The sequence below is a fragment of the Anomaloglossus baeobatrachus genome, unplaced genomic scaffold, assembly GCF_048569485.1.
Source record: "Anomaloglossus baeobatrachus isolate aAnoBae1 unplaced genomic scaffold, aAnoBae1.hap1 Scaffold_2233, whole genome shotgun sequence".
NCBI lineage: Eukaryota > Metazoa > Chordata > Amphibia > Anura > Aromobatidae > Anomaloglossus > Anomaloglossus baeobatrachus.
In genome coordinates, this window is record NW_027441995.1 from 250656 (window position 1) to 259246 (window position 8591).

At 52.0% G+C, this 8591-nt stretch overlaps 1 pseudogene; it reads left to right on the forward strand.

Annotated features, from left to right (window-relative positions):
• Nucleotides 1-430: 430 nt before the first annotated feature.
• Nucleotides 431-637, forward strand: LOC142261461 (U2 spliceosomal RNA; annotated as a pseudogene).
• The last annotated feature ends 7954 nt before the right edge of the window (nucleotides 638-8591 follow it).

An 8591-nucleotide genomic window follows, 5' to 3' on the forward strand; every position in this document is an offset into this window, starting at 1 on the left:
CTTTTTGTATCATGAATTGGAAAGACTGCAAGGGGGAGGGGAGGTGCTTGTGTCCAAAAGGAGGAGTTATTCAGATTCATTGCAGTGGGCGGCGGCTGCAAAAAGCACCATTCTTCTTGTTTTTGCTCTGCAAAACAGCCTTTTCAAGGGTTGGCTTGGGTGACAAAATGTCTTCTGTAGGCGTGGGTTTGTCTCCCTCTCCCTAAGATGTGTCCGGTATAGGCCAGGGTGCCACTCAAGGCCGTAACCAATTCGGGTTATAGCTTCTCGGCCTTTTGGCTAAGATCAAGTGTAGTTTCGGAGGACGCTACCTTGGTCGGTACTGGAAGGTGCCTGGGATTGCACGTCTGCCGGCCTTGAGGAAGTGTGTGCGCCTTCTGGTGACACATAGCCCTCTTGTGCCTGGACGGTTCCCAGGCAACGGGAGGCGATCACCTTTGTTATTTTGAAGTCCTACTGATAAACAGAAAAAAAAAAAAATTAAATCTGTTCTTATCAGTTTAATATCTGATACGTCCCCTCTCTGGGGACCATATATTAAATGGATTTTTAGAACAAGGAGATGGAAAAAATCTTGCTCTGTCCACTCCACGCATTGACCTGGTATTGCAGTACCTCCAGGACCGGTGCACCCCTTCTTAACCCAGTTTCCAAAAGCAGAACTCAATTCACCTGATTCAAATGAGCCCCATTAGTGAATTGAAAGAAAGCAAAAACTTTATATGCACCTCAATTTGGCCAATTCACTTTTCACACTTTCACCCTTTTTTTTATCTTTCACACCTTTTACTTGCTTTATTGATGCAAAAAGCTGTGCCAAATAGCAAACTCATCTCCACTCAACTTGACCAACTCTGCTATGTCCCGTGCAGTATCTTATTCTCAGTCTTATCTAGATCATTTGCAATTGAATAGAATAGATCCCTTTTGGCTGCTTATGACTGTGTAAAATATGTAGTTTTACTGGGCTGGGATGAGAGAATCCATTGAAGCATGGTGTAGGGATTGTGGTTCCTGTGTGCTAAGAAGAGAGGCTGGCACCAGCCAGAAAGCCCCATTGCAGCCAATAATCACTTAATAACTTTTTCAACTTGTCATCATATGGGAGGCCTTCCATTCCTTGTAGTAGTCTAGTTGCCCACCTTTGAACTGACTCTAACTTCTGAATGTCCTTATTAAAATGTGGAGCCCAAAACTGGTTCCCATATTCCAGATGTAGCCTTACAAGTGATTTATAGAGGTGTAACAATACGTTGGGATCACGGGATCTAATCTCCCTTTTTATACACCCTAAAATCTTGTCCCAAGCAGCATTCCATCAGCCTCTGGAAGGTTCCTGGCGCATTGCACAGCTCGAAGGGCATGCTTTTGAACTCGCAGAGACCCATAGGGGTGGCGAAGGCGGTCTTCTCCCGGTCTGCCTCAGCAACGGACACTTGCCAATAGTGACTAGTGAGATCAAGGGTAGAAAAATAATTTGCAGTTCTCAATGCAGCTAGCGATTCCTCAATACGGGGAGTGGTGCCGTCCTTCTTTTTTAACAGGATCAACAGAGCTGCCCAAAGGCTACAACTGTCACGGATAACCCCAGCCGCCTTCATGTTGCTCAACATGTCCTTGGTACACTGGCAATGTGAAGGTGGTATTGGCTTATAGCTCTCTTTGATGGGTGGGTGTGCACCTGTGGGGATGTGGTGGTGGACCCCTTTTATTCCCCCAAAATCTAGCGGGCTTCCCACCGGTAACCCGCTCCCCAGCTTGGATGGATGCTGAGGGAGCCCCTTTTGCCCGCAGGCTCTGGCCCTGGGAACTGTAGCCTTGGCGGTGACTGTGCTTCCCTCTACGGTGTGAGCTGTTGCCTTCAATCGGGTCTTGACTGCTGGGAAACCCTGGAGGTTCCTGTCGCTAACGGATTTGACCGGTTTTACGGCGACTCCTAGCCTGGTCGGGGTCCGTAGGCCCTGACGGATGGTGCTGGCTTCTCTTCACTCCCCGATCTGGTACCGGCGGGCCACCGCCCATCCCCGGTCCGTACGGTTCACTCCAATCAGCCTCTCCTGCAGAAGGTCACCACCGTCTGCCAACCTTGCTGAGTGCCCGGGCCACACACACGGACACGGTCAGTCTCCTCTCCTCTTCACTTCTCTAACTCCAAAACTGATCTCTAATCTGACTCCTTTTCCCGCCTCCAGGACTGTGAACTCCTCGGTGGGTGGGATCAACCGCCTGGCCCACCCCCTGGTGTGGACATCAGCCCCTGGAGGAAGGCAACTAGGATTTGTGTTTAGCTTCGGTGTGCCTAGCCGGAGTGTAGAGCGTGTTGGTGTAGTACCTGTGACGACCTGGCTTGTCCAGGGCGCCACATTCCCCTATAGTAAAATGCAGACCGTCCGCGGGCTGCCCGTCCATCACCGGTTTTATTTTCACAACTGAAAAAGAATAAAACGGTAAAACATGTAAAAGCATCATAAACATTTTACAACGGTACAGCTTCCGCTCTTCTCCCACCCAAACAACCTGGCCCTGATGCTGCCCCTAAGAAGCGGGCAGCACCCCTTGACCCCAGTCCAGCACCAAGTTGCCCGAGCGGGTTCTGTCTCTTTCAGGGGGCCCACGTCCAAGGGGACCCCTGAACCCCCGGAGGATCGCCACCGGTTACGGTAGTGGCGGGCCTAGGCCATCCCTTTCCTCCAGGCCCATCCTCCCAAATCAGCCTCTCCGGAGGCGGTAACGGTGTCAAGCCAACAAACATTTTTATTTACATTGCACTAAGTTTGTGGTTGCCCTGCAAGTTCTCGGGCTTGTCCGTAAGCAGTTCCTTACGCAATGGTTGCACAGTCCCTACGGGGACAACAGTTGCCGGCAACGGCCGGTTTAATCACGGTTCAATCAGGTAAACTTCTTTGGTTGATCATCTTTACTTATCATTTAAAACTTTCAAACTGGTACACTCAACACATAAAGCCCCCCCCTTTTAAAGAGTAGTTTCCCTGTACCTAAGTGGGGGTCTACCTAGGTTGGGGCGAGTGGACCTTCGGGATCCGGTGTCAGTGGTGACAGGCAGTGGGGCAGAGGGAACAGTCAGTTCCTCCTCCCTGCTATCATGTGGGGCAGGCGGAGGCGTAGGGGAGCTGGGTACAGGTACATCCCTGGGCACTGGCTCGCGGTTAACCGTTTCCATCATTTCTTCATCCACGGGTTGTGGGAACAGTATCACTGGAAGGATCACCGCACCGTTCTGTGTAGGCCAGTCTGCTGGAAAATCACCCATCATGGTGTGGATTACCTCTTTTTCCTTCTCCACTGGACTGGGAACTGGAGCCTCATCCGCTACTCTCAATGCTGGTGGGCACTTCTTCAGGTGGTCTCGGGAAACCGTGGCCAAAGTCCCCCCCTGGTCACGGCTGATCTGGTAGGCCTTCCCATTCTCCCATCCTGTGGGCTGGACTACATACGGGGTTTTTTCCCATTGATCATCCAGCTTGTGGGCCCTTCTTTTCCGCTTCAGCACTACATCCCCAGGTTGGAAGGAACCGGCAGGCGCCTTCTTGTTGAAGCACTGCTCCTGTTGTCCCCGACTCCGGCACAAGTTCTTTTCAACATACTCCTGGACCTGTCGGTACTGTGTCCTCCGCCGAGTGTCCCATTCAGCTGTCGACAGGAGTGCTTCTGAAGCTTCCAAGCCCATTTCCAGATCCACTGGTAGCCGGCCGGGACGAGCTCTCATCAGGTATGCTGGAGTGCATTTCGTAGAGCTGGAAGGGATGTTGTTGTACATATCGACCAGGTCAGGTAGATTCTCCAGCCACAGGTTCCGCTCTTCCAGTGGTAACGTCTTGAGGAGGCCCAGGACCAAGTGGTTCATCTTTTCACAAATGCCATTGGTTTGGGCGTGGTAAGGCGTGGTCCGGATTTTCTTGCAGCCGTACAACTGGCAGAATTCCTGGAATACCTCTGCTTCAAAGGCCGGACCCTGGTCGGTAAGCACCCTCTCCGGGTACCAATGCGGTCAACAGAAATAAGCCTGGAAAGCCTTAGCAGCGGTGTGGCCGGTTAAGTCCTTAACTGGGACAACCACCAGGAACCTCGAGTAGTGGTCTACGATGGTCAGAGCGTAGGTGTACCCACTTCGGCTGGGGGTGAGCTTTACATGGTCAAGGGCAACCAGCTCCAGCGGTTGGTGTGTAATGATCGGGTGTAGGGGTGCCTTCTGGCTGGCCTCGTCCTTCCTTCTCAATGCGCAAGGGCCACATTCTCGGCACCAGGCCTCCACAGATTCCCGCATTCCACTCCAATAGAACCGCTCTCTTAACAACATCTCTAGCTTCTTCCACCCGAAGTGCACTGCACCATCATGGTATGCTTGCAGGATGGTGGGCACGTTAGCCTGGGGAATCACCAGCTGGCGGATCTTCTCGTGAGTCTTTGGATTAATCAGCTCGCGATACAACTTCCCCTGGTGTAGGTATAGCCGGGTCCATTCTTGCCACAGACGTTGGGCTTCGGCAGGGGCAGCAGGGTCTATCCCAGCAGAACCCTGTTCCACTAGAGTCTTGACCAGGCGGACAGCAGGTGCCTGGTCCTGAGCTTCCTGCCAGTCCTGTCGGGGCAGCGGATCCAGGTTCACCCGTTGTTGGTAGACGTGCACCTTCTCAGTGAATGGCCGGTGAAATGCAGGCAACTCGATCTCTTCGAGGTCATCATCCTCTGGCCCCTCTTCCGACAGGTGGGGCATCCGGGAGAGTGCATTGGCATTGACGTTGGTACGGCCGGCCCGGTACTTGATGGTGAAATTGTAGTTGGCTAACCTGGTCACCCACCGCTGCTCCAACGCGCCCAGCTTGGCCGTATCTAGATGGGTCAGCAGGTTATTGTCTGTGTACGCGGTGAACTTGGCTGCTGCCAGGTAATGGCGGAACCGCTCGGTGATAGCCCACACCAGTGCCAAGAGCTCAAGCTTGAAGGAGATGTAGTTCTCAGGGTTCCTCTCAGTCGGTCGGAGTTTTCGGCTAGCATAAGCTATTACCTTTTCCCTTCTGTCTTGGACCTGGGATAGAACAGCCCCCAAGCCCACATTGCTGGCGTCGGTGTAGAGGATGAATGGGCGGCTGTAGTCAGGGTACGCTAGGATTTCCTCTCCGGTCAGGGCTGTTCTCAGCTGGCGGAAGGATTCCTCATGCTTTTCTTCCCACACCAATGGGGCTACTAGGGATCTACCACCCTTGGTCTGTCCTACGAGGAGGTCTTGCATGGGGGCAGCCATCTTTGTGTACCCCTTAATGAAGCGACGGTAATATCCCACCAGGCCCAGAAACTGCCTCACTTCCCTCACTGTGGTCGGTCTCGGCCAGTCTTGGATGGCGGTGATCTTCTCGGGGTTGGGGGCGACACCTTCCGCACCAACCACATGTCCTAGGTACTGCACTCTGGGTTTCAGCAGATGACACTTTGAGGGCTTCAACTTCATCCCATACTTGGCAAGGGACGCGAACACCTCGGCTAGGTGCTCCAGGTGGGCTTCATACGTCTGTGAGTACACAATCACATCATCCAAGTACAGCAAAACGGTCCCATAGGCAGTCTTCTCTCGGTCTTCCGGTGCCACGGCCACCTGCCAGTACCCGCTGGTGAGGTCAAGGGTGGAGAAGTAGTTAGCGGTTCTCAGCGAGGCCAGGGACTCTTTGATGCGGGGCAGAGGGTAAGCATCCTTATGCGTTATCTGGTTAATCTTCCGGTAATCCACACACATCCGCATGGTGCCATCCTTCTTCTTAACCAGCACCAACGGAGCGGCCCAGGGACTACAGCTGTCCCTAATAACCCCTGCCTCCTTCATGTTCCTCAACATGTCTTTGGCGCATTGGTAGTGCGCAGGGGGAATAGGCCTGTATCTCTCTTTAATAGGGGAGTGTGTACCGGTAGGGATGTGGTGTTGAACCCCTTTAATCTGCCCAAAATCTAGAGGGTGCTTGCTAAAAACCCGCTCATACTCCTGTACCACCCGGTATACCCCTTCCTTGTGGTGTATGGGGGTATCATCAGTGCCGACATGTAGCTCTCGATACCACTCGCCTAACTCCCCCAGGGATGAGTGGGAACCGGCAGCAGGCGGTGTGACCGGGGGAACGGCTTCATGGATCGTGTGGGGATCTAGAGTGAGCAATTTGGCAAGGGTAGCGTACCGGGTGGTGCATGAATGCACACATTGTCAGGTTTCCGGGTTTTCCAGTCCTCTTTTGAAAGAGCTTGCCTTCGGTTAACATGGAGTTTTATGTTCTGTTGCCCTACTTCCTGTCCAGCTGCTTAAAAGGCCGCCTCTAAGCCTAGTCCAGTGCCTGAGTATACTGCTTGCTGTGTGCTCCTGCTTTGCTGCTGCTGCTACTTGATTACCTTTGGATCCTCCTGAAAATCTACCGACCGACTCTGGACCACACCCGGTTTCTTCAAACTGTGTCCGGACTCCGTCTGCCGTCTTTGGTCAGCACGTCTGCCCGGTTTCTTCCGGTTCATAACCATTCTGGACTTTCATCCCGTACGGACACTTCTGGACTTTACCGCTTGCCCCTTGTGTCCCGGCTGCGGCGCATTTAGGCCTTCCGGGGTTGATTGCCGGACAGTCCCTGTATAGGGGTTCGCTCTGGTGGTCTCCCTGGGGGAGTCCGGTGCGTGGCCCCGGGAATCCCCTTCGATCCATTTCAGAAAGGTATTTTCATGTGTTTGTTATACTGTGTATTTCCGTTGTGTATCTACCGTGGTTACATATCATAAACATCTTGTACCACAAACTCGTCTCTGGCTGTCATTGCCCTAACGCTATCGAAATCCTCAAAACATACAATAGTATTACATTATACTCAGGCCACAAGAGGATTTCACTGGGGCAATGACTGAGACACGAGGAGTAGATCAGCTCTTTTCTATGATTAACTCCTTGCAGCAGGAGATGGAGGTGGTGCAGACTAAACTTAGAGATATGGAGGCACAGCTGGGCCATGATCACCAGGTACTGGGTCCGGCTATACAGGACTTGCAAGTCAGAGTGGAGGCTCAGGAAGCCGGCCCCACTACGTCCGTATCAGCTGCCGGTATGCCTAGGTTACCCCCATTCCGTTTCAATGGTGACCGTAGTCAGTTTCGTGGATTTGTGAACCAATGTATACTGTTTTTTGATGTACATGCTGATTATTACCGTTCTGACCGGTCCAAAGTGTTATGTATAATTATGTTATTAACCTCACGAGCACTGGCTTGGGCTAATCCTATGATAGAGAACCGGGACATCCGTTTAAATCACCTAGATGATTTTCTGACCGCAATGGCGCAGATGTTTGATGATCCGAATCGCAGTGCTACCGCTGAATCGGCTCTCCTTTCCTTACGTCAGGGAAAGCGTTCTGTAGTTGAATATGCCACTGAGTTCAAGAGGTTAGTGGTAGACACCGACTGGGGAAACAATGCATTATTGTCTGTTTTCAGAAAGGGGTTGTCCGGTACCATCAAGGACGAGTTAGCTCGTTCTGAATCTCCAGGGGATTTTGAACTGTTTCTCCAGCACTGTGTGCGTATTGATACCCGCTTGACGGAACGTAGACAGGAAAAATGGGCAGCTGTAAACCGTGTAAACAACTTTGCATTTCCTTCCAGAGAACCCGCTCTCAGGACGCCACGGGAGGCCGAGGACGTTCCTATGCAAGTGGACTCTCTGCAAAAGCGAGAGACCAATGAACGTCGCGAACACCGGCTCCGTGAGCGTCTGTGTTTCTATTGCGGTCAATCGGACCATTTCTTGATCGACTGCCCGAAACGTCCGAATCGCCCAAATAAGGTATTGGCAGCCATGGCAGAGTGTGACAACACGGACGCAGAGTCCGATATCTCTGAGGCAAGTGGACACTTGGATGCGGTATTTCCCTTGACTGTAATGTCAACCTCACCGAAGGACTCGGAAGGGAAATATACCCATTGCTCGCTCCCCATTCAGATCCGGTGGGAGGGACAGCTAATACCTACCTCTGCAATGATAGATTCTGGGGCAGGGGGAAATTTCATGGACTCCTCTTTTGCCAGGAAACACGGTATCCGGACTCAGCAAAGAGCCTCACCGGTTACCATGGAGACGGTAGACGGATCTCCGTTAATCTCTGGACCAGTTGATCGGGAAACCGTACCGCTAGAGTGCGTCATGAAGCCAGGTCAGCAGGAGACCCTTGTTTTCATGCTAATTTCTTCTCCTCATTTTCCGATTATTTTAGGTATTCCGTGGCTACGGTCTACAAATCCGGTCATCGATTGGGAAACTAAGGAAATATCCTTCCCACCGCAGAGTATTCCGACCATTAGTCCAACTGTTCCGGTTCCAGTAACACCGAATGCGGAGGGCACTGTACAGGTACCTGTTCTACCCCCGGTGTATCAAAAATCAAAAAATCAAATCTTTATTTTTATATAGCGCTAACATATTCCGCAGCGCTTTACATACATCAGGAACACTGTCCCCATTGGGGCTCACAATCTAAAGTCCCTAACTGTATGTTTTTGGAGTGTGGGAGGAAACCGGAGTACCCGGAGGAAACCCACGCAAACACGGGGAG